This window comes from Thermobia domestica, chromosome 17 (genome assembly GCF_964235325.1).
Source record: "Thermobia domestica chromosome 17, izTheDome1.hap1.1, whole genome shotgun sequence".
NCBI lineage: Eukaryota > Metazoa > Arthropoda > Insecta > Zygentoma > Lepismatidae > Thermobia > Thermobia domestica.
Genome location: NC_137470.1, coordinates 162,302,734 through 162,328,621, shown reverse-complemented (window position 1 = coordinate 162,328,621; position 25,888 = coordinate 162,302,734).

Genomic DNA, 25,888 nt, shown 5'->3' with positions numbered 1-25,888 from the left:
GGTGGAATTGAAATATCGCGCAGCATGTTCCAGGTAGCACGCAGTCATTGTGTTGGATTAACACAGCAGTTTTTATTATTTTGTAGGAGTTTGAATAATATAGAACACATGGGATATTAATATAATTGGATATTGGCAATGACGGAATAACAAAGGTTAGGACTACAATTGATTGACAATTACAATAAATTATACATTACTTTAAATTATTTATTTATTAAGCTTAATATCCAATGATTGTGCACCTAGGTTAAAGGAGAAGGTGGTTACAAGATGGGTGATAATGGTAGGACGAAAGAAGTGGGAGGAAAAGGGAGAACCCCGAAAAAAACTCATTCATAAGGTGAATGTTCATCACAAAGTTCAGTTAGGGAAGGCTGAAATCGAACCAGAAACACACAGCATAGCTAAATGATCTGTGATTGAGAAACTGCGGTCACCAACAAATTTTATTCATTTATGCATTAAAACAAGAGTAGCGAAGAAACTATCTACGAGGGGCGTCCAATTAGTTATCTACCTAGACAGGAAGGGAGGGGCAGCCTGACACGCACGCCAAGGCCTCTCTAAGGAGCCCCGCTGCGCAATTTGACGTCAGTCTGAGCAACGCAGCGGCCGTGATAGAAATGTTTGTGTTACGCCGCGAACAATGGACTAGCAGAAGTTGCATTTGAGACCTCCATGGGGACTAGGCCTACATTGAAAAAAAAAATGATAACCAGGTGGGCCTATCTGCATTCGTTTCTGTCTACGTGCATGCTCTCGTACTTTTTTATATATTAGGGCTTGTTCCGGGTTACTCTCATTGTGTTAAATTTTCACACATGACTGATGCTACTTAATCGGATTTTGAACTATAATGTTAAAATGGTAGCTGTTGAATCATCTATCTGACATGATTGCTGGATTTTTGGAGTCATTTTAGTAATACACCATTGGTGTTGGTTTGTGTACAGTTGTCAAGCAACTACGTTTGTAAAACAAAATCTTTCCTATCAAACGGAAATGACTATTATGAGGGATAATAAAGGGATTTAGGATTTAGATTTCTGGGCTTTCGGCATCAAAGGCCATTTAGCCCGTCACAATTTCAGGGATGACGTCCTTTGGCGAGCGCACTATCCGGGGAAAGGGAAGGAAGAAAGGATTGGGGAAGGAAGGAAGCGGCCTGGGACCTGTAAGTTAGGTACCACCCCGGCATTTGTCTGATGTGAATGAGGAAAACCCAGGAAAACTTCATTCATTGTGGCGAACCTGAAAAAGCGTGTTACACTTTTTCAACCGAGTGACTCCACCGGGAATCGAACCCGGGACCGCTCGCACCGAAGGCGAAAGCGTTAGAGGTATAATGAAGTGTCGCATAAATTAAGTATAAGTGATTAGAGGAAAGAAATATATTTGCCGAAGAAGATAACATCATGCATTTTTAATCAATTGACTTTTTAACCATGCTTCCTGAAGTGATTTTAAAGCTTGACTCATTCTCAATTTGAGTAATCCTTATAGGTTGAAAAATTCCGAGAACAAGTATAATAATATCGTAAACGGATGACACAGGCACGTAGCCAGGATTTTGCAATAGGGGGTTCCGTGGCGAAATACTGTGGTTATCATACCAGGGGCTCGATCATTCTAAACTATTTTACTGGCAACATATATTCGTTCGTTTAGCCAGATTTCGTAATGGGATGGGGGCGTGACATGAAATACTGTGGATACTCACCAGGGAATCTATCAATCTAAACTATTTTACTGGCAACATACGCATATTGGTTTGTTAGGACAATAAAATGAGGATAAGTTAGTAAGTATTTTAATAAAAAAAACTATGAAGAAATCCTGAGTAAAAGAATATTAAAAAATATTGATAAAGATATAGTCAATGTAAGTTTTATGTAAAGTATCGGTCAGATCACTCTTATTAGTCATACATACCTCAACAGGTAAATTGTAAATTCTATCGAAAAATGAACTATGTCGTGGTGACTTGTAAACAGCATTCCACAGTTTCAATCCTTCACTCAAACTCCATTCACAAAGTATTGCTGAGCTACGGTTGAATTGTTCATATTCTGCAAAACCTCCAAGGCTGGAAATATGGATATCATTTATTATTAGCCAACGAACGCTGAAGTCTTTGTAACTGTCCGACACTACACATTCTTCAGAATTTGATTTTGTTAATGCGAAAACGCCACAAATTGTGTTGTTGTTTTTCACAGATATAAAAGCGTAAATGGTCTTGCTACTTATACATGGGCTACGGTGCAAAGCACTATGAATCTCTCTATTCCCTCTAAATTTGTTATATTTGAAACTAGCTATTATGTTTTCTCTAGTCAGCTTAACTCCAATGAATACTAGGCCTTTGTCTGCCATATTTTCCTTTTTACTTCTTATGTTCGGTATCCTGCGTTCTAAAACCTGAAAGAGAAAGCAAATAAATTTTTACATTATTATCTAAAACGGTATAAACTTAGCAATACATATAGAACCATGGTTTCGAGAAGACTTATTTTTTTTAGATATTCTTACAACTCGCTTAAACAATGTATTTGGAAATATGTGTACAAGCGTCGCAAAATATTTAGCTCACACTCAAGTATAATATACACAAAATTCTGCAGAGCAAACTTTCGGCACTAATTGATATATCTAATGGTCAATTTGTTTCGTAACCTATTGAAATTTGCCTCTATAGTCTGCTTCTACGTCATGGATCTCCAAAACACACATAACCTGTATGTAGTCCATTGTTTTGTAGAGTTAACAATATAAGACAAGAAAACACTACCAAGAGTATCGTTAGAGCAGATATGCGACATGAAACTCAAATTTTATGCAGCAAATATGGTCGAGTGACACATGTTTTGAAGAAAAAAATATTTTAGTGCAACTTCCATTTTGCTTTTTGTTCAAAATGGCGGACCATCCCTCTTCACTGATCAAGTAGCTAGCGCATGTGACTTGGGTGCTAACTCCCACAGAATACATTATAGTGGCTAGGATTCCACCTTAAAATGTAGGTCTATATCTCATGACCCTCACTGTTAATCCTTTTAAATTCTGGCTTATATAATGTCAAGCAGCTATAGCATCATCCCTATTTATTTTAGGATCATGGTTCGTACTTAATTTTCTTTATAATAAACAGCCTTTCAAACTGTACCACATACATTTCCCTGTCGTGTCTCTGAGGTCGAAAAATTTTGAGATAAATCGTTTTTTTCTCATTTTTTAAAATTTTGAGCCCCTCTTAACACACTGTGTTAACGAACAGATCTCAAAAACCAACTGAAAAATACTAAGGGGTATACTAAATATTTGTACAAAATTTCAAGCTTCTATCTTGAATAGTTAGGACGGGAAAAAATACCAATGAGCTATGAACATCCCCACAGTGCCCCACATGACCTCAAAAAGCCCGAATGTAATATAAAAACTTCCTGAGATATCCTTATTTATCCTAGGGTCTTATTTTCTACCTCATTCTCTTCAGAATAGAATAGCCTTTCAACAGGTACCAGACACATGTTCGCAAGGAAGAAAATTTTGAGGAAAATAGGAATTTTTGGTGAAAAAATATTTTTTCCAAGTTTGGGCCCCTCTGGACCTCCCTGTGTTAACGCACAGGTCTAAAAATGAAATGAAAAATACTAAGGGATATACTGAATGTGTATACAAAATTTCAGGCCACTATTTTGAAAAGTAATGGCGGGAAAAAAATACCAATGTGCTAAGAATATCCCCCACAATACCACGATTCCCACATAAACAAGATCTCAGGTAAAACTTTTCTGAGACATCCCTGTTTATCCTAAGATCATGATTCGTACCTCATTCTCTTTAGAATAGAAAGCCTTTCAAAAGGTATCATTCAAATGTCTCCATCATGTATCTGATTCGGGAAAAAATGCGGAGAAAAGTATTTTTTGTTAAAAATATCTCTTTTTTTTAACTTCTTGCCCCTCTGGACACCCTGTGTTAACTCAAAGATCTAAAACAAATCTGAAAAATACTAAGGGATGCACTGAATGTGTGTACAAAATTTTAATATTCTAGGTGCGAAAATAAGACTACCAAAAACTAATAAAATAAAAAAGGTCTAACAATTTTTTTAAGTTATGACGTAATCACACCCAATGTCTCAACGCAGAAAGGCGTGAATTCATATGTAACGTGTTTTACAATGCCTCCAGGATTAAAAAGACCAAAAAATCTTACGGTACAACTTAAAAGAGCTAAAAACAAACGATAAACTTTAAAAAAAATGGTGAATAGTATAAGTTCTCACGCTGCACCTCAAATCTCCCTAACGACTGAAAATATCCAAAAATGCTGACACCAGTATTTCAGTATTTTCAATTGCCACGATCATAGGGGAACAGAATTTAATCAAATTTGTCTCAAGAGGCAATATGCCAGGGATAACTTAGAAATTTTGAAGAGCAACCGGGATTTTAGCTATGCATATTGAGAAGCATATAATAACATTTGTTCCACTTCCAGATCGCCATATCTTTTAATTAAAGTGACGGATGGTATATAAGTTTCCATGTAACACATTGGATATTCAAACTGACAGAAAATATTCAAAAACTCAGAAATAAAGGAACGATGGTCGTCGAGAAAGTAAATAACGTTTTGGCATGGTTAAATAAAAACGAAAGATATCAGCACAAAACTTTATTTACAAAGCTAAAGGACCTTCCTCTACTTTTCTATGTAATCGCCATAGTTGTCAACACACTTGTTTTAACTATGCCAGTGTTTTTCTATGCCTATGTTATACTCATCTACCACCAAAGATTTGGGACAGGTTGTCACTGCTTGCTTGAGTTCTTCATCGTTTGCGAACTGTTTTCCACTCAAACATTCTTTAAGTTTCAGGAATAAGTGAAAATCACTTGGTGCCAAGTCAGGGATGTGAGCAGATGACCAAAGGTTTCCCACTTTAGACGTTGAAGTTTCTGCTGTTTTCGTGCTTATGCATGAGGCCGGGCATTGTCATGGATCAACAACACTTTGTGGACAGCATTCCACGTCTCTTGTTTTGGATAGCGCGTCGAAGACGTTGCAGAGTTTCACAATAGGCCTCTGAGTTTGTTGCTCCTCTTGTCATGAACTCCGTTCTTCACATTTGGCGGGATTTTCGATTGATATTGGCATTTTGAATCGCTGCAAAAACCAAGTAGCGTGACCGCACAGCATTGAGACTAGGCTCACACTGAGGTGAAGGAAGGAGCTAACTGCCGCGCACGCGATCGGAGTGGTAGAGAGTCGGCGCCGCGCGTGATGCTCATCATTCTTTACTTTCTGGACGGTTCTCGTACAATCCCTATATCCCATCATTTTAAGTTTTTTCGCACTGGTTTAGTGGCTAGCGCATGCGTCTTTCGGTGCATATTATTCAGGGCTCAATTTCTTGTTGAGACAGATTTGAAATTTGAACGCAGTATGGCTTCCATATTAAAACTAGGTTCACTTCCCGTATAACCTTGATGCTGAAGACAAATGGGACGCGAAACTCCAAACTACCCATCATTTTAAAGGTCTATCATTATAGCAACTTTCAATCAATATTCAATAAGAATAGTCGCAGAGATGGTACGGAAAACAACTCAAATGTCACAAGCAGTTTACTAACATATCACTAAATATTATGTAAAACATTAAAAAAAATCTTTAAATTCAATTGGAAGTCACTATTTTTTTGCTTCCAAACTACTAAACGTGATTTTTTTATCTCACAGAAAAACTACCTACTATTGCATTATATCAAGGTCCAAACATTTAACATAATTACATGAGAGGCTTTGTCTGAAATGGCACACGGGAAATAATAGACAGGGCTTAAAAAGCAAAGGAGATTAAGTGATCTATCGTTGAAAAGATCTCGATGGATGAAAAAAAAAATTCTGCAACTTATAACAGGTGCGGCAGTGAAACTAGCGATTTTTCAACCCTGGAAATAGCAAGTTAAGTTAGGAATCAGAAAATGAGAGTGGTGCCATCTGGACAAGAAACCTTTGACATTGACCTTGCTGTTGCTGTTCAGTCGAAATGGCGTCGTGGATCAGTGAATAACGTGCTTTTGTCGTGAAGGCGTTTTACAAAAACGACAGCTCCGTAGCCGCGCAGCGTGTATTTCATACTCAGAATCTCACACGTCATGCCCCAGTTCCGTCTCTGCCTTTAATCATATTCACCATACACGTTCAATTGAATACCGAGGTGGGAATATGAAATAAAAGGAAGGATAGGACTGGAGAATGAAGCATTTAGGAGGAAGAAAATTGTGAATCTTTGAGTAAGCAGAGAGAAAAAAAAGAACATAAAATCTTTGGTGTGGAGTATTGTGTTATATGGGGTAGAAATATGGACGTTATGCAAAAGCAATGGAAAAAGACTAAACATTTTTAAAATGTAGATGTGAAAAATAATGTTTAGAACTAGGTGAGTTGAAGGGAATGCGAATGACAGGGTGTTAGAAATTGTGGGAGAGAAGAGTAAAATTTTAGATGTAACTGAAAAGAACAAATGAAACTAGATAGAGCATTGGGTGAGAAGGAACTTTATCATGAGGGACGTGATACAGGGTATGGTGACAGGAAAGAGATGATGGAGGCGAAAGCTAGTTGGGCGATATTAAAATAGATAAATCGTACGTGAAGACGAAGAGATTAGCTGAAGACTACGGTACATGAAAGCTTCACAGTTGCGGCAAGTGATTTGTCGATTACGGCAAAATACTTATGATGATGATAATCATTTCCAGGAATATGAAATATTCGACTGTCGCATAAAGGATACTCAACCTACGATCTCTGTTTCAGCAAAGCAGCGGGACATCAATGCTTTAGAGTTGTGAGTCATGAATATGTGCGATGAAACTGAGAATCCTGTCAATTGTTAGGGGGTAATTGTGATAAGGTTTTCTATTTCTGCTTGTTCCTGAAATTGAAAGTTTCTGTCCAGAATGCATTTGTCCACTGATAGTGAACTCAAGAACCTTAGAATACATTGGCGGAAGCATAGTACAATGATGCTATGGAAAAATTGGTTTCATACTATGATAAGAACTTGAATGTGGATGGAAAATATCCTGATAAGTAGAGCAAGATATGTTGCTTTTGTATCGTAAATCATATGCATCATTTGTTTGTTTCACACCAAAATTTTTCTTATTTCTTTGTATGTCTGTACCTTTTTAACTCGTTGTAGGATCACCTTTAGCTTGCAGAAATGCTTCGAAATGTTGTGGAATGAGGCATATTAGTAATGTGTGATTTCCAGAGGAAGATTATTCAATTTCTCATGCAGTAAGTCACTCCCTTTCGTCAATGAGAACGGAAAAAGTTATCTGCGGCAGAGTCTGGCCTCCAAAACTACCACAGGTTTTCAATAAAGTTGAGGTTTGGCTATTTGGCAGACCAGACTAGGTATTGAAGTTTATCCCAATATTCATTGACCTACGAGCCTACAACTCCAACAGTATTAATTGGCAAATTGTTATCTTATAAACTTTTATTATTTGCTTAATAACATCTGCACCATACCTGTGGTTAAGTAAAATATTCATTGTCAGTAATGCGACAAGTCAGTATAATCATAGACTATCAGGAGATTGTGGCTCATAGCATCATAAAGCTACAGATTTGTTTCACAATAAACCGGACACAGTTTGAAACATAAGTCCTTTTGATCGTCCAACACACTTAAACATATCTTGTTGTTATAAATAAGGTTAAAGAGGACTCGTCGTGCCATATTAGCAATCATTTTGGTCTATTACGCTGTAATGATGCACGTTTCGGTAGATATACACTCGACCATTTTCAAAACTATAGCCTATACGAGCATCCAATGAGAAAGAAAGTGCAGCGCACAATTCAGGCCATAATAATATACCTAGAAATGTGATATTTAGACAAAAAACTTTTGTTTACGAGAGCAATGGATAAGAAAGGAATTTTGGAACACAGTATATACCTCTAGCTAGGTTTCAACCACCAGTTTGATTAAAACACATAATCCTAAAAGAGTATAGAATTCAAAATTAATGATAAAAATAGAGTATCTCATAAGCCCCTAAATTATATTTTTGAAACAGGCGTTATCTGAAGTTTATGATGGCATCTTGGAAAACGATATACCTTTTAGGAATGAATCTTGGAGCATAGTTAATTCCTGCCTCAGAGTTTTCATCATGTGACATTGATTAAGGGGCGTAAAATAAAGGGTTACAGGAGTTGAAAATTTATGCGAAGTATAGAATATATTATGGGAGCTTATAATTACACTTTCATTGAAGTGTGTATCATAAGAAGGGCAGAAAATTAAAATATTTTCCAAAAACCTATTCTTCCAGTGCGAAGAGATGGTATTCTAACTAGTATTGGAATAAAACTATAAAATCTCTCTTGTCTTGCTAGGTCTTTTCATTGATAATTTACATTTATATTATTTTAACCGCTCTTTGCTTTTCCTGACTAAAATCAAGTTTCCATCTTTTCCCTGACTTTCAAGTATTTTTAACAACTAAGTTTCAGCTGTTTTGAACTTACCTTAGCCTCAAAATAAGTTTGTTGTTAATTTTATATTTACTTGAAGTGTGAATTTATGGGCTTTTTTTTTTTTTTTTTTTTTTTTAGTGGAAGGTTTCCAGTTCGTGCTGGTACTTTTAATGTTATGAAATAGCGGTGCTAATTTTGTAATTACTACTTCCCATTCATCACTTAATCATCCCTTATCCAAATTTAATTTGGGTTTTCTTAAGTGAATAAATAAATTTTCAAATATGAGCCTCTCTACTTGACTTTTGGCATCCAATAAAATTTTAGAATCCTGTACTTTGTGTTGAGTTTTGATCTGACATCGGGTTTTCCGCTTTTGAATCCCTAATATTCTCCTTGGCACCGACCTTGAGATTCCTCTTCGTTTTGCCTATGTAACTTTCGTAGTAACTGCATTTTATTTCACAAATACCGTATTTTTCATTGGTATTCATTTAATAACACTTAAACTGTATTTTGTTCTTTTCTAACTATTTGAGGGGTTTGAAAGCTGTATGGAAACAGCTGTTTATAGACCTTATTCAATGCAGTTGTCAATTTGGGAAAAATAGTCAATCCATATATTTTAGGTCACTCGTGTTGGTTTCAGGTCTATCGAAACGTAAATCTTCTTTAGCCTACCTACACCAATTAAATTATAATGGGACTGGATACTCGTTCATACTACTTTAGTTCAATAACTTTATAATGTTATGCTCATTAGAAACTCAATCGTCTGGGCGAAACTAGGATTTATTTAATACACTTAACTTCTGAGAGCTTTCGGAAACGAGTATATTATAACTGACAAGGCTTATTGCAATTATCAATTCGTCTCCTGAAAAAGATTTAAGTGTCATGTACTAATGATAGATATTATTTTTTTTTAAATACGTCTTCAGTGTTTTCTCGAATGTACAGTTTTCTTAAAAAATATTGGCCACCCACTTTGGTTTAAAGGACCATATTCTGTCAGCTGTTCGTAGGAATTTCTAATACTTGAACTTTGTATAAAAGCCTCGATTAGCCAAAGAAAATCCATTTAAATCCGAATGTATGTAAGAGTGACAGGCTTGTGAAAGTGAGATGCGTGGTCAGATTTTTTTGAACAATACTGTTCAATACTTCACACTCTTGCCCAGGCTGATTGTTCAAAGGTATTTGTATTTGTATATCGTACTTCGTTAACAAGAGTATATACCTACATAATTTCTTTTCTTCAAAATTTCTGTATTTACGAATAGATTTTAAAGTAACTTAAAGAAGAGCATGATTTTTTAAAATTATAGCAGTATGTTTTCATTTGAATGTCACCGAAAGAAGAAATATATTAAGTTTATTACACCTAAATCGTTGGGCGCTGTATGTGAATTAATTGCTTCTATATTTTAATCAACTTCCTAATTTTTTTCTGGTTAAGTTACTCACAAAGGAACTTAACTGTCAAAAGTAAAATTGGAAGATATACGCAATTGCATTGTAAATTTCGTATCTGAGCGGATGCCTATTCCACAAACACATTGGAATCTAATATAAATAAACTAAAAAGTTTGTTCGTGTGTTTGTCTGTCTGTCTGTTTGTGTGCGGCCTGAGTACCAGACGAGTGGACCGAGAGTTACCAAATTTTGGTCAGGGGTTCCTTGGACCAGTCCCCAGTTTAAGAAGAAGCCCTTTTTCAAATTTAGAACCAGAGGGTCTCAGGGGGGGGGGGGGGGAAGCGTTTATCGGAACCGGCTTGGAAACCAGACAAATTGACCGAGAGTTACCAAATTTTAGTCACGAATACCCTGGTCCAGGCTCCAGACCAGAGTTAAACGTTTTTGTCAACATTCGAAGCAGGGGGGCGTTTACCGGGACATGTAAAAGTAGTAGAAAATTACCGATATCAGTGTCGAATTCATAGTTTTCGCTGAAATCAATGGTGAAACTTCGATCGCATTAGCTTCCAAATTCACGCTATTTGGCTCCGGGTCGGGGGTCTCCGGCGGGTGGGAGGGGTGAGATAACGAGACATATAAAAGTAATCCAAAGTGACCGATATTAGTGTCAAATCCATAGTTTTCGCGGTCGCTGAAATCAATGGTGACACTTCCATTAGTGATGAGTTGCAAATTTAGTTACAATTGGATGCGGGCCGGGAGTCAGCGGGGAGGAGGGGGGTGAGAAACCGAGACATGTAAAAAATAGCCCAAAATGACCGATAGTAGTATCAAATCCATAGTTTTCACCGTCACTGAGTTCAATGGTGATACTCCAACAGACGTTCACTTCCAAATACAGCCCCGGACCGAAGCATGGGTATATTCATCTAGTACTAAATATTTATATGAGTTCACCTACTTTTTCCGTCATCTTAGGTTATATACACTACCGTGCTACTGTTTAATTACAGTATTAGCATATCACTTGGCTAAACACATATTTGTAGGAAAGTGGTCGTCCTAATAACAGTGAAAGTAATATTACCAACAAAAAAAGATGGTTGTGGGTTGTAAGAAGAGATTTCGCTGTATTTAATTCACTTTCTACAGATCTCATTACAAGGGATTTAAAATAATCACACGAATAAATCACTGAAACCTGGAATGAACTAACTAACTCTATGATCTGTGGAACCCGGAATTTCAATTCCACATTCACAAAATATCTTTATTGACTTCTGTCCTTAGCCAACTAGATCGTTTCCACATTGCATTTCTATTTCTATGAGATCCATCTTAATATTATCCTCCCATCTGCACCTAGATCTCTCTAATGATCGTTTTCAGATTCAATTTGAAATCATTTATACTTTCTTTCATTTTAGCTACATAACCTGCCCACCCGAGTTTGTTATACTTGATACCTCTGACAATGTTTCGTAAATGCTATAAATTATGCAGTTGCATGATGAAACCTGAAATTGAGAAGCAAAATCCTAAACTTGATAGATTTCTTAATGTCGATCCAGAATTATAGGTTTCACTGACTCATCAAATGATAAATCACATAATCGATTTATTTGTAATGAGACCTGTTATTCATCAGTACAGTTCTTATATATATTCCGAAAACGAATTCATGCTTTCACTAATTAGATAAGTGTTCAGTAAGTCTTCTGAGAATGGTTTATTGTTGTGCACATTAGGCTTGTTTCTAACCCTTAATATGGGGAGTGAGAAAGTGTATATTCGATTTGTGGTGCTTTAGGAATTTAAACAAGACAAAAGTGCTAAAGTAACAGCTGTAAAAATATGTAGTGTATACGGTGAAGGACTCATAACCGATCGGGCAGTTAGAAATTTGTTTGCTAAATTCCGTTCTCGAGATACTACCATAAAACACAAACTGAGGGTGGGATGTCAGATCTTGATGACAATCTTTTAAAGTCAATAAAGGCAAATTCACGTCAAGCAACAAGAGATATAGCAGAAAGGTGGAATACATCATAATCAACTGTTTATCGCCAGCTGAAGAAATTAGAAGTATGGGTACCTCACCATCTCAGTGAAGGAATAAACAAGATTGCATGTCAATAGCCGAAGTCTGCTCGCACGGGTAAAAATTGAGCCTTTTTTAAATATAGAGGTATTGTAACAGGCGATAAAAAAATGGGTTAACTATGACAATATCGCCCATAGAAGACAGCAGTTTGATAAGAACCAACTACCCCTACTAGATCCGAAACAAACATTCATGGAAAAAATATTTTATTATGTGAATGGTGGGATTGTCGAGGTACAATTCATCACCATTTGTTGAAGTCAAATTTAACGATTAGTGCAGGTACATACATTTAGTAGTTGCAAAGAGTGAAAGAGAAATTCCATTAAAAGTGTCCTTCACTCATTAATCACAAAAACGTAATTCGTTTACACGACAAAGATTATCACACACAGCAAGGGTTACTCAAGAATAAAATTTTGAGCTTATATGGTCCGCTTTATCACACTTAACTCCTTCCTTGTATCAACGCAGTACCACCTTACAGTTTCTTACGAAACTTAATCTGTGGATAAGAGCAAACTAAAGTCAGACCGCTGTTTCGTTCAATTTAAATCAAGTGCATTTTTCAAGGAGACAACCTCCCAAGAAGATGGGAGAAGGTCATACATAATAGTGGTGATTATATATTAAATTAATATAATCATGTTATTTAATGAAAGCAAAATAAATGTCTGATAAAAAGGAAAGCTATTTATGAATCATCCTATACCAACAAATTTTAAGGGGACATTCCTCACATCAAAATAGGACAAAAATTCATATTCACTTCTGGGTTTGAGTACATAATGTCAAAGCTAGGGTTGTCCAAAATTGTAGAAAGCTAAATTTCAATGTGCGGTACTTGGAGTTCGATAAGCCATGAGTGGTACTCCTTATCACCGTAAAGGAAGTCAAACATGCAAAATCCAAAAAGGTATAAATTTATCAAAGTGCAATAACTGCACAAGGGAATCCCTACGGATATAATCCCAGACATGTTCTCAACGAAATTCTTAGGTATCCTCTGGTTTCAAGGAGGGTCCGAAGTAGGTAAAAAGTAAGCCCTGACAGCAGTAAACACGGAGTTTAGGCGGGGAATCGGAACTGTTAGGAACCGCTAGTTCATAGTTCCTCGTGTACGGAATAATGTGTGCTAACATGTAAATTATTTTACCACGGTAAATTTCATGCTACTTTCACGCATAAGCGTGAAACAAAACATTGTAGCACGCGTTATTCCGACCACGAGGGACCGTGAAGCTAGCAGTTCCTAATACTTCCAACTTCCCCTCGAATCATTCCGTGTCTACTGCTGTCATAGGCTACTTTTGCATATTATGGACCAACCTTTAGGTCAGAAAATACCTGAGAATTCTGTTGGGAGCAAGCCTCGGATTTATACCCTATAAGGAATCCCTTGTACAACTATTCCACATTGAAAAAACGTGCATATATGCATTACCTATATATGTCTTCCGGGTTAACTACCGCAGATGGCGGCCCCGAAATACAAAATTAACGGGCAAATGAACAGTATCATTCGAAATGGCAGGACGAGAGTAACAAAAAAAGACAACAGTCATCAGCGTAAGGTGATTAATTAGGGAGAAAAACGGAAGTTAAATTTTAGACTATATGTGTTCACAAATTGTTGGATATTAGGTTAATAAGCAATACAGCATAATATGACAGTGTTTCAAACCAACCATCTTATTAATTAACCTAGAACTTATATGTTGCTGTAATGGAGGCAAATACAGAAATGTAGACCGGAAACTAATAAGAAGGGAGTTGCATCTGAACTGAATGTACTGAAATGTTGAATGAAATTTTGAATGTTTTCCCATTTTATGAATGTGCGGGGGGGGGGGGGTAAATTAGTAAACTCCACGGAAGCAATGTGTTAATTGATTCTACAATAGAATTACACAAGTAATAAAAATACAACAGGATCTTACATCTTACGTCCATATTAAGGTAGAAATATGAAATGGGAGGTGTGTTCTTTAACAAATAGTACTCTACAAAAACTCATGATGAGATGAAGTACTATGCCAAGGCATTGTAGAAAATGATTCTACAAGTGTCACAAGCCTGCAACACGTAACGTGCATGTATTTTGTGCCATATAAAATGTTTCTACTAGCAACGTTTATTCGTATACATACCGTCGCTGACGCACCTGATTCCTACGGACGCATCCTCTCTCTGACGCTCGGGCCCTCATGTTGCGCTCCAGTCCTAATATGGTAAGGTAGCATTCGTTCTTTTTATTGGCTACCTATTACAAGTTGGCTCGTCTTTTATGCACTTTAGTATTTATGCACACGTTCCCATTGTATTTGTACTTAGCCCTTCTCAAGTCAATCTGCAACAACTAGTAATGGTGCTCCTTATTTAGTGCATGTTATGCTAAAAGAAGTGATTTTTTCACGAATATAAGTATGCATCCATAAAATGGGATAGCACTAAGGAAAGAAGTATTTTTGTATGTGTTTTGTAATTTTTAATACCCGAGAGATGTGTTTGATAGGAAACACCATTCCAAAACTCCCTCTAAAATTTTATTTACGTAACACTGTAATATTCCTTTTTTAAAATAATTCCTGTATAACGCATACTTTGCAACACTTAACAGTTGGAGTGTAGTAATTTTGTGCTGTAATACTATATAGGATTAGAATTAGGAATTAGATTTCTGGGCTGTCGGCATCTAAGGCCATTTAGCCCGTCACGTTTGAGGGATGACGTCCCTCGGCGAGCACACTATCTGGGGAAAGGAAAAGAAGGAAGATTTTGGGAAGGAAGGATGTGGCCTGTATCATCCCGGCGTTTGCCTGGTGTGAATGAGAGAAACCCAGGAGAAACCTCTCTCAAGATGGCTGCCCTGAGAAAGCTGTTACACTTTCTCGATCGAGAAGCTCCATCAAGAATCGAACTCGGGTAAACTCACACCGAAGGCGAGTGCATTAGCGACAACGCTACGCGGGGCCACGTAATACTATATAGATATATGCGAATGTGGGAAAGAGCAAAGTAAGTATGTAATTAAGAAATATGTGTGATTAAAGTGAAAAGTGAATGCCGTAAATGAAATAGAGATAATTATAGGTAAGGTGTACACTAAAATAAAATAAGGAAAGTAGTAATATAGCGTTTAAAATAGGTTCATGTGTGTCTTATCCGGTGCTGCCATCTTCGGCAGTTTAGCTTGACTTCCTTTGCACTGATATGAACCAACACTCTATGATTTTTCGAATTCAAAATAGCACGTGCTGAAATTGAGCTTTTTCACGAATCTCCAGACCCTAGCTCTGGAAATATGCACTTCCAAATACAAGTCCGTAAGATTTTTTCTCTTCATTTGATGTGAAGAATCTTCCTTTAAAATTTGTCAGTATAGCTCATTAATACCGTACATATATTGCACTAACTTGAGCAAATAGTGTAAATCCTTTTGTGACACTACCTAGATATATTCACACATTTATCAAGTAAAGCGAGAAACCTTATTGTTTACAGGTTAACTTTACAACGCCCGCTCCAGCAGGTATTTCACTCAGAAACGAGAAATTACTCTCTATTAATTTTATGAAAATGGGTAAAAACTTAACCTAACCTTAAGCTAGCCCGTTTCTACCCTTACCCTATTTATCAAGATTTTACTCTACTCTACTGTACTATACCCTTTTAAAGCGGCCCTACTAATTGATGTGCAGCTGCAGCGTGTATTGTAAAGTTTACCCTTGCTTACATATATATTTGCTCATTTTAATTGTACATTAGCCCCCAAACTACAAAATTATGCTTCATCCCCGGTTCTCTGTTTTCTCTATTAAGAAAATTACGAAAAACTCTGACCTGTGATTATACCTAGGTACTTAGAATTTAATAATTTTATTTTAGCTATTTTGACATTAATTAGTACAGCAATTATTAGAGTGCGTATTTATTTAAGTATTCAATAGCTTCGAATAAATCAGCTTCGAATAAATCAATATCGTTTATTTTTAATTATATTCAAAAAAAAATTACCAACTCAATGTTGGATCTAGACAGAAAGCTCATCCACAGAATAAGAACAAGAGTATTGTTCTGATATTGCGAAACTATGCTCACTTAATGCTCCTCTGATCAGCATATTTTTATTACGTGTACATAATAATATACAGCTTAAAATATTAATGGAAAATGTGTGCAAATTCGACAGCTACCTGCACAAAGCAGATAATACAAATAAGAAATTTCTTTTTGGATAATTACGATCTTCTTTGATAATAATTATTGCCTATTCTATTTGAACATGTGCACTTCCGATACATGACAGGTTAAAAATATATTTGCATATTGATAATTGCTACATATTTTTTTTCTCGAGCCGATTTCAAATTTGGAGAAAACTTTGTGAAATATTTAGCATCAATTTTTTTAGTTGTAAATAATATCCTAATAAATTCTAGTATTTTTTCTACGTTGTAACAAATCCACCCCGTACAGATTTATAATATGTGTACAAATTGATTTGCCATTTGAACTAGTATTCGTATATTAAGTAGGGGCCGCGGTGGCTCAATGGTAGAGCGTTCACCTCTGGTGCTTGGGGTCCCGGGTTCAATCCCAGCCCCCGCCAAATGAAATTTGTAGTGAACAAACACCGTGTGCGTGAGTTTCCTCGAGGTTCTCCCGTTGCCTCCAACTTTCATCATTCCGCCATTTTCATTCATTACTCATCATCACCGTCTTCTTTAGCCAAAGCGGCATAATGCTTGCGTCCTGAGTGGAAAAGATTATTGATTCTTGAAGATATAATTTCCCCGTCCCCAAACTGAGAGAAGTTAAATTGCGACCTCATTTCACTGTTCCATTGTTGTACATAGAACTTTTTTTTAAGGGAACAATATTCCAGTGCAGCCCACTCGCATTGTTACTCTGTAGTCTACACGTTTGCTTATACCTTAAATTTATATCATATTCTTCAGATCGCCTATGTTTTCACGAATATTCTTTGCTTCTATTTCAAACATGGTTCATATTGTTGACAGTCTATTTTCTTGAAAACTATTCGAACTGTTCACATTACATATTTTGTGACATTTATAATGATTAGGGGCCTTATTCCGTATCAGTCTTTGGAATATCTGGTGAACAAAATGGAGCACAAAATATGGTAAGAAAAACGGTGGTAAGTCTGTGAAAAAGATGCGGTTTATATTCGATCCTAAATGCAAATTTGCGGCAAAGACGTCATATAATTAGGATAGCCGCTTCATCTACTCTCGGTATTATATTAGTGTGAATATTAGATTTATGCTTCCTTCACTCCTCACCAATAGCTATTAGTACATCAATTAGTGTGACATCTGGGAGATAACATCATAAACAAACTGCAACATGCTTTGTTATTGGATAAAGAAATAAAATACTGACCGCTTGCTATTGTTGAAATATAAATTAGCGAAGCAATGACAATAATAATTGTTCAACGGCTTATGCTCCCAGGAACACGTGAGAGGGAGGGCACTCTTCTACCCAGCAGTAAATCGTATGAAAATAATTAAGTATGTATTTGTAAGTATATGAAAATGGCGACAAATTTCAAGTTTTATGTGCCATGTGCCGTTTGATTTTTATGGCAAGTTTTTTTTTACTAGGTAAATATCACTACGTATATGTTATTTAATAACGTAACAATATTTTCTTCAGCGTACTAGTAGTTCTGAAATATATATTGTTGCATAATTCTTTACTAATTTTCATAACAATGAGCGCCGGTGCAGGCTATTGATGCTATTTATGTTATTCTGTTTTTTTAAAAAAATGCTGGCAGAATGGAATTGTCGTTAGCGTCCTCCTAAAAATGATAAATTAAAGATTTAAATAAGTGTGTGAGCGTGCAGATTTACTTTTGGTTCACCACTCAAAATAATTGTTCAATAACTATAATTACTTCACTAATTTTCTTCTTATTACTTCCTAAATGATTTGCGCTGGGCGACATGAAAATATCTCATATGACCCAGTTAAAATTCAAAGGGTACATCATAAGCAATTGTTGAAAATTTACAATTCTTTTACGATTTGCGTATAAATACGGCGTGCCAATGTAAGCACGAAAACTACAGTCCAGAAGAAACACGTGCTAGATGTCCACTAGAAGGCACAAATGCTATTTAATCGACTTAAGGCAGGACGAAGCTGGGGTGCCCGAGAGTTTGCGAGAGCGTGCGTCCAAACGGAGCACTGCGCGGGTGGGTATACATATAATAGAGGATAGTGAAAACAAGTGGATTTTGGTAATGAAACACATTTCAATAGCACTTGTCAAATCTTTACATTAGTTGCGTTCCACATGTAAACATAAAGTGCAATTTCTGTGCACGGTGCAGAAATAAACCGCCGGTGTAAAATAGTTTCTGATATAGTCACCTTTTATATGCACTCACTTATTTTATCTGTAGTAAAGCATTTGTAAGGATTTTACACTTGTAACCCTACACTTGTAAACATAATATACACATGTATTATTTTGTATTTAATTCTATAACTTGCAGAAATTTATTCTGTATAAATATTTCTTTACTTGCAAAGTATTGATTTTTTACCTGTAAATCTTCCAAAGTGTGGTGTCCCAAAAGTAACCAGGACCATAAAGGAATGTATGTGGTATTAAATTACAATTTTGGAAGAATTATACACAAGGCAGGAAACCAACGTTTCATGAATACAAGTGTGATGTTACAAATATGGGATCATTACAACGGCTTAATACAATTAAAATAAATGAGTGCATATCAAAGTGGGCCGTGTAACATCCTAATTTCCACCCGTGGAATATTTCTGCAAGAGGCTGAAAATCTGTGTTAGAATTACAGGTGCTCCAATGTATAAGAATTTATGTGATATCAATTGTTGCTGCTCTTTCTTCTTTTATATGCATAACTTCCGTCGCTGACACGCTTGGTTCCTGCGGACGCATCCGCGCGTTACTATGTAGGGCCCATGGTGTGGTCCTGCTCTGATTCAATGAGATAGCATTTTCATTATTAGTGTTCACCTAGCATAACATGATTGTTTTTTGCAAAGTTGTTTATTTGGCATACATTAGGAGGCGTACTATTATTCGAAATGGAAAGTCTTCGTAAAGTAATTGCACCCATGAATTCAAATACCTATGAGAAACAATTCCTAATTCAGTTCAAGTGAATTTTGTAATGAAATAATTTCATGTAATACGAAAGCAATTAATACCATAGCACCTAACCATTTGCAGTATACATCAGTCTGTACGTATGTTATCAATCTATGAGCATTTATGTGTTTCGACATGTGCCCGGGTAATAATCCTCCACAATATCTTACGGAATCATTTAAAGCAAGAAAAGTGAAAGAGAAGTGCTCTTATAATTTAACGGACTATTCTCAATCTGCACCTTAACTTACTTTGCAAACGAAGACTGCTTAATTTGAAACTCAATATAGCAGCAACCGTACAGATTAAGAATCTGATATCATACATACTTTACGACATATTTAATTCTTTCATAATGAAAGTGTACACTTATGACCTTAAACATTGTTTCTTATCGGACCGGTTGCATTCTTGCCTACAAATTGATTTTAGGTGCGCTTAGAGTAGTGTGTGGTGACAATGCTATAATAACTGTCAAGCAAAAACAACTAACTGACGGGGCGCGGTGGCTCAGTGGTAGAGCGTTCACCTCCGGTGCTTGGGGTCCCTGGCTCGATCCCAGCTCGCGCCGTGTGGACTTTGTGGTGGACAAACACCGTGTTCGTGGGTTTTCTCGGGGTTCTCCCGTTTCCTCCCACTCTTCATTCCACCATTTCATTCATTTCTCATAATCACCGTCTCCTTTAGCCTAACCGGCATAAGTGTGGGACGTAAAACTTACATATTTCATTTCATTTCATTTTTACAACTAACTGACCTGTGATAGATCAGGACTAAGAGCCAAGAAGTACATATAACTTATATGGCTCACCTATGAGGAAGGGACGCAGTAACCCGGTGGATATTTTCGACGATTCCAAGAGGTTCATCCAATACTTGGAGCACGTAGCACTCTCATTGGCCAAATTAACGGATGGAGTTTGTAAGTACCAATGACGTCACACAGTTTATGCTCAATTTGCTTTTTTGCTTGTTAATTTTCTTTCCCATTGTCTGTGTATGTATTGTTGATGTTTATGTACTAAGTTTTATAATGGTATTGCATAAAACGGCCTTCATGACTACTTCCCATCCTCAACTAACAGTAAGCTTAAACTTATTACTTAACAAAGAATAACGAAGGAGAAACTTATTTTTGCAGGAAACACGCCTGTAACTGAAGTATTAAGGCACAAATAATTAAGTGATAAACCATGCAATAGCCACTCTTGGTGACCAAATGGCTCGGATGGTTGGTCCAATTTATTCAGATTTTTATTATTATTATTTTTTTTTTGGACTACTGGCCGCCGAAGAAGTGATTTACATCCAGATCCTGCCTCTTATATCCGGTTCAATTATCATGAACTGAATCAAATGAGAGGTACTGTACGTAGTACGCACAGCAAAGCTAGATTAATATATTTTCCGAGAATGTTATTGAGACGCCATATCTCTAAGTAGAATTGTAACGTAGGAACAGCATAATTAACGCTGCGAAGTATTTCTGGTAATGATTCAAATGCTTCAGGGAATATCTGTTTTCTTTTTGAATCCGTTCCAGTCGCAGTTGTTGTAATATATATATACACCTTATGTCGCTGTTTGTCCATGACACCTGTAGCGTCAATCATAAAGTGCTCGGATGCTTGTAAGACTACTTCATGACCTACAATCATAAGAGATGAACATATCACTTCACGGTAATTACCTCCTATTCGTGTTCTTGCAAACTTCGGCTTCCTTAAATTATGCTCGCTTTGTTCCTTTCAATATTTTGAATTTTGAAGCGTTTATTATCCTGACCGGTATGTCGATATTCCTCGTGAAATTCTCAACGAAGAAGGTTTAGATTTTATAAACAGTGGGTACAAAATATCAGTTTGAAGAATATATGATGAAATATTCATAACCTTTCTCTAGCAAAAGAATGTATTCAAGCTGTGGACGAAAGGCTGTCCTTGTCCAAAAAAAAAAAAAAAAAAAAAAAAAGTATTTAATATATTTTTTGTTTCTTCTGACATGTCACGACTGACAAGAGAACAAGTATTATGTGCTTGATATTTATGTCTGTTTTCTTAATGTTATAAGTGTTTACTAATCTTGGATTAAGCCATCCACAAATCTACTGTTGGTATTAAGTATGTATCTGAAAGAGGAAAGAATGATACGCAGTAATTTGGTGTAATATTTTTTTTATACCATTCAAATCTTCAATAAACAATTCATTAGTTTCAGTTACAAATACCTTGATTAGTTAGAAAATTTGAATTAATAAATATGAAACATGTTATAATGTAAGTAGATTTTGCATTTGTAATTTCTGAATTTAAGAAAAACTACACTAAGCTACTTATTTATTATGCTTGAGAAATACGACTGAAATTCCTTATTTTTCTAACATATAATTCTACTTCCAACTGAGTAATTGTAAGTTATATGTTGTCTTTAAATCTTGTTTATATTCTCGTGTGTTCTTTGAATAAAGGTTTTTGACATCCTTCTAATCTCGTTCAAGTTTTTTCCAATTTTCCGATGAACAAAAGGAAAGGTTTAAAACAAGAATTTAAGGAATGTTAAAAAAAAATGCATCAAAGATTGCGAACTTGGCCAATAGTTTAGTGTTTGGATCAGGGACCACAAAATTTTTGAACGTTCAGTAAATCGAGTTTTCATATTTTTTTGCGGAATAAGCACCTCTTACTGACTAAATTGTTAGTTTTGGTTTGGCTACATCATATGTAGTTCTCAAAATACGAGGCGTGCAAGAAACTGTTTGATTGAATGACATATATTGAATTTTTTGGATCAGGTGCCACACGATTTTTGAATGGCCCCTAACTCGTGTTTTCGTATGTTTTACGGAATAAGGAAATCATACTGAGTCAAGTCATAGTTTGGGTGTAGCTACACTATACCTAGGTATGTAGTTCTCGAGATATAAGGCCTACATGAACATTTTTGCCTCTGATCCAATAATCAGACATTTTCGCACGGAAAGCAAATAATACCAGGTTTATAATTGGTTATTGAGTATATGAAACACTCGTAATAAGAATTAAAACTAAACTTAATAATGTTCTTCTCACAAATTTTTAGCCAATATTTCAAGTACTTCCCGCGGACACTCTTCGTCAGAGCTTAGACTTAGAACTTTACGTAATTTTTGTAACAGTGGCGTGTATACATAGAATTTCTTTCAATATAGTATGATTTGGTTAGTGCACTAACATCTAAATTAAACCTGTTTCTTATGTTTTTTGAATGTTATCCAGTAATCTTCGACGTTACATATATCTTTCAACACGATGTAGTTTAAAATTCTCCTAAATGAACCCTGTTGCCAACTTATGTTCAAATTCAACCCTTAATTTGTAATTTTTGCATGGCCTGAAGAATGTATGATTAACTATTTAGGCCTTTTTTTTTTTTTTTTACGTAGTTGGTATTGATCGTATCCCAGTCCTTTGCAAGGCTTCCTTTTTCAATGTTCAACGACGGATTATTTTTTTCCTTATATAATAAGAATCAAATACGTTCAGTTCCTTTCAATACTAGTAGTGGCGCGATATAGAACTTCTACCTCAATACTTCTATCTAAAAATGAACATTCTGTTTCAGACTTGTCAAAACATCTTCGTGCCACAAAACATAGTTCAAATAATATAAGTTTAACATCGGGGCTTTACTAATATCGAAAGAAACGTATTTGAATTTTCTTATATAAGGACAAGTTCTTTATTGAACAGTGAAAAATGAAACTGAAAAGGACCGAGACGTGTTGATTATCAACTACATTAATAAAATAATATTTAAGACTGTAAATTATTTATGTTGTTTAGGCCATAGAAAATAAAGATTAAATGTTGAATTTTAACATAACATTAGTTCTGGAATATCGAAATTGTTAATATTAGAAAGGAGACCTTAGTGTCGTGTTGTTTATTTATTTTTGTGTTACGTTAAGCATCTGCTCCACACCATTTATTTCTTTCGTAATACGCTATCTGCTGAAAAGCCAGAAGTGACATATACGTACCTATAATGTTCGACGAAACTTGAAAGTCTGCAGAGAGGTTTTAAAACGTGCCTATGAAAGGTAATAAGTGAATGCCTTGTTGGTACGTTTCATTGTTTTATTGTTGAATTGCAAAGAAGACATAACCTTGCTTATAATACTAAGAGGGCGTTTAATGTAAATTCATAGCACCTACAAGAAGCGTTTCCAAGTTTTGCTTGTTTATTTTTCTTCTTGTTTGAATATTCCTTACGGCCTAAACTATCGACAGATTTCACTGTTTAGTTATGAGAGGTGTATCATCATTAAAGTTTTAATGTGTATTGCTTTTTTCTTTTCTTTTTTTTTTCTTTTTTTTTACTATGCTTGAATTTTTTTACAGAAGGGAACGTAGAGGAGTACTCGAATTCCGAACTTGGAACATATGCATCGGATAGTCGGAAAGGGAAGGATTAATGCTGACGTTGTGATAGGAAAAATCTGCAGCTCTAACAAGGGAAATGTTCTTCTAGGACGTTTGATTCTTCACAAGTTTCATCACACCTATCGCAATTAGAATAATTAGAGAAGCAAGTGTAGAGACGTGAACTTTTATTTTACTAATTCACATGAACTCAATCCTTTTTAATTATGGATTTTTTAAAGGTAAATTACAGACTTTCAGTCAAGCAGCAGCAGCAGCATTCCTACTTATACTAGAGTCATGGTTGGCAAATCATGCTTTTGAGAATAGAACAACCTTTCAAACGATGCCACTGATATTTCCTTATTTTGTCCCTGAGGCGGGGAATTTTAAGGAAATTGAGATTTTTTCTGATTTTTTTTTTCAAATTTTGATCCCTTCTGGACACCCCCTGTTTTTACACACAGATCTGAAAATCAACCGAAAAATACTAGGGAGTGTAGTAAATGTATGTACAAAGTTTCAAGCTTCTATCTTGAACAGTAATGGCAAAAAATGTTTACCAATGAGCTAAGAAGATACTCACAATCACCTAGATGACCCGGATGCAATTTAAAAGTTTCTTGAGACATCCCTATTTATCCTAAGATTATGATTTGTACATTATTCTTTTCAGAATAGAACAGCCGTTCAAGCGGTACCATTCACATGTCTCCACCATGTATCATAGGCGGTAAAATCGCGAGAAAGGGCATTTTGTGTTTTAAAAAAATTCTTTTTATACCTTTTTGCCCCATTGGTCTCATTCTTTTAACAACGCAGAGATCTGAAAACTACTAAGGGGTGCACTGAATGTGTGTGCGAAATTTCAATCTTCTACGTGCAAAAGTACGCCCGCTAAAAATAATAAAAACTAGGCATAAAAAAGTAAAGTTATGACGACATCACACCCCAAGTCTCAACGCAGAAAGGCGTAAAAGCATATGTAACGTGTTCTACAACGGCTCCAGGCTTGCAGGTAAAAACCGAAGTAAAAAGATTTATTGTACTTTTTCAAGCGAATAAGGAAGATTCTACCCTACCACCTAAAACTATGTGCTATAATCTAAAAGTGTTAAAGACATAGAAAGTTTACTTTGTACATCTACTTAACCACGATAGATTTCCTTAATATTTCAACCCCCACTGGGGTTATGATTACGATCCTATCCTGCTAGCTGGGAATTACTAATTTTGGCATCATGTTTGTTTCTTGTTTGTAGAAGAAAGAACGCTCCAAGTTTGGAGCAAACGCTTATATCAGTCTAACACCCGGTCAAAATAATATCAATCAACTATTAATAAAATTGACGTAGTTCTTGTTGGGAAAAAATTCAACCAAGAACTGTCTCAACTACATTAATAGTTGATTTATATTACTTTAAGCAGGTGTTAGACTTATTCCGCCTTATGCAGAGTCGTTTTGACGTATGATTAGCGTCATACTAAAGGCCTTACTACTACAGGAAACATATGTTAGTCGAACTCTTTAGTAGATCTCTAATCACGCGTCTGAACGACTCTGCATATGGGCTATTAGGTTTTTGTCCGAAATACTTAAGGTCTTTTTTATCTCACAGCCAATACGCAAATACGATGCCATGTCAGTGATTGCCCAAGTAGCAGTTACAGACTCGAAACCATGAACCCTATGTGGCTTGGGATATTGATGAAAGTAAACTCTTAAATTAAGAGTACTGATTTTCATTAAGGATGAACAGTCCGTTTCAATGTAAATACGTTAATTCTTAGGTTTAGCTTTATTTTCAATCACAAAATCCTCATTGTATTTAAACATAAATCACTTTGTTATACACAGTAGTGCTTTGTAGAGAGAAGGTAACCAGTTTTTCACAATCATGCATCTGAAATTTTTGTAAATAAAAATTGTTCAACAAGAACTCCAGCAGGATATTATACCTTAGAAACTTATACTACCATAGCTACTAGCTTAGCCGACGATGCTACATTATGGTAAACTATAACCGAAAAATGAAAATTCTATTTTAAATTGTACAATATGGCACATTTTCGGCAGTAGATTTCACGGCTATGGTCTCGTGTTTTACCTCTTATACATTCTCACAATATAAATTCTAAATTTAATACATAACAAGTAAAACAGTTGAACCTCTTACAATATATGTTTTCAGGATGCTTATAGGTCCTTCTTTTACTTCAGAAATTTACCGTGAAATTTTACCATTTGGTATTAATCACAAAAGGAAAGAAGAATTTT